Source organism: Camelina sativa, chromosome 11 (assembly GCF_000633955.1).
Source record: "Camelina sativa cultivar DH55 chromosome 11, Cs, whole genome shotgun sequence".
Classification (NCBI taxonomy): domain Eukaryota; kingdom Viridiplantae; phylum Streptophyta; class Magnoliopsida; order Brassicales; family Brassicaceae; genus Camelina; species Camelina sativa.
Window position 1 is genome coordinate 495,890 of NC_025695.1, and position 1,282 is coordinate 497,171.

Genomic DNA, 1,282 nt, shown 5'->3' on the forward strand with positions numbered 1-1,282 from the left:
AAAAAAAAAAAAAAAAAAAATACTTTAGTTGTTATATCTTTCTCGACGGCTCCTTCCCAAAGAAGAAAGTATTTAAATATTGTAACAACTCGGTTTAATTGGTTAATAACTTAATTTTGACTAGTGACCAATAAATTCATCAAGATTTTTGGTAAGTTCTGTTTATGAGTAAAGTAAATTTTTGTCGTCGCTATAAAATTCGTCGTAGAAAATTGTGTGATACTTGAAAATTTCCAGGAAAGTAAGTAAATTTGGGAAAATATTCCGAGAAAGAAAGGGAAAATAATAATTTTCTCACCAAACCAACCAAAAAGTGACTCAGGGCATCCAAAGCATCGATTCATGAAACCAAGATTTCATCAATACTAACCATATACAGATATCTAAAACTTTATTTCCAAGAAAAGATTAGAAATCTATCGAGAAAGGCCAAAATAATAAATAGAAGAAGAGAAGTTTGAAATGAGTTTTTATACCCCGCAAATATCACAAAGAGGAGCATCTTTGAAAGTAGGAGAAGTGAGAGAGAAACGGAGATGTTTTCCGGCGAGTTTATTGGCGAAATGAACTTGGCGATCGCAACCATTACAAAGAGCTGCTTCATCCGCACAACAAAACACCGAAGCTTCTTCTTTATCACACACATCACACCAAATCTTCATCTTTTCTATTTTCTTTCCTTTTCGTATAAGTAGAACTAAACCTTTTTTTTTTCTTTTTCTTTCTCTCTCGAATATCACAAAATTGCCTCTTCTCACACAATCTCTCTATCTCTCTCAACTTGTACCCTTGGACCAGTACTATATAGTAGTGTTTATGTATAGAAAGACGTTCATGTGGGGGTGAATGTATGTATGTATGTATGTGTGTATAGGTTGATGGGGTATGAGTGTGGGCAAAAGGGTAAGAATAATGTGTTGGCTTTATAGATAAGCAGCTTAGGTTACCTTTGTCTTTTTTTAACTCCTCCTTTTCTTGATTGATTGATAGCTACTCTCTCCTTTGCTTTCAATACGCCCAAATTGACTTGTTTTGGTTTTGGATTTAGTTTCACACCAGCCGGTTTGGCCTGGTTGAGAATCCAGGGAACTTTAACCAACAAAAAAAACGGGTATGGAGTAAACCAATTATAATCATGTTTAACCACAATTTACATTTGAGTTTCTTCGGTTTCATAGACGGAGGCAGAGAATGATAGCAACTTGACAGTAGTTTGATTTTGAAGTTCATCTAGTAACGCTGATAACTAATCGTTGTTCTAGTATTAATTAGTGGCTAAGCT

General features: G+C 34.3%; 1 pseudogene; it reads right to left on the reverse strand.

The window, feature by feature from the left end:
* The window catches only part of LOC104720817, a 2,348-nt pseudogene extending 1,066 nt beyond the window's left edge, over nucleotides 1-1,282 (reverse strand).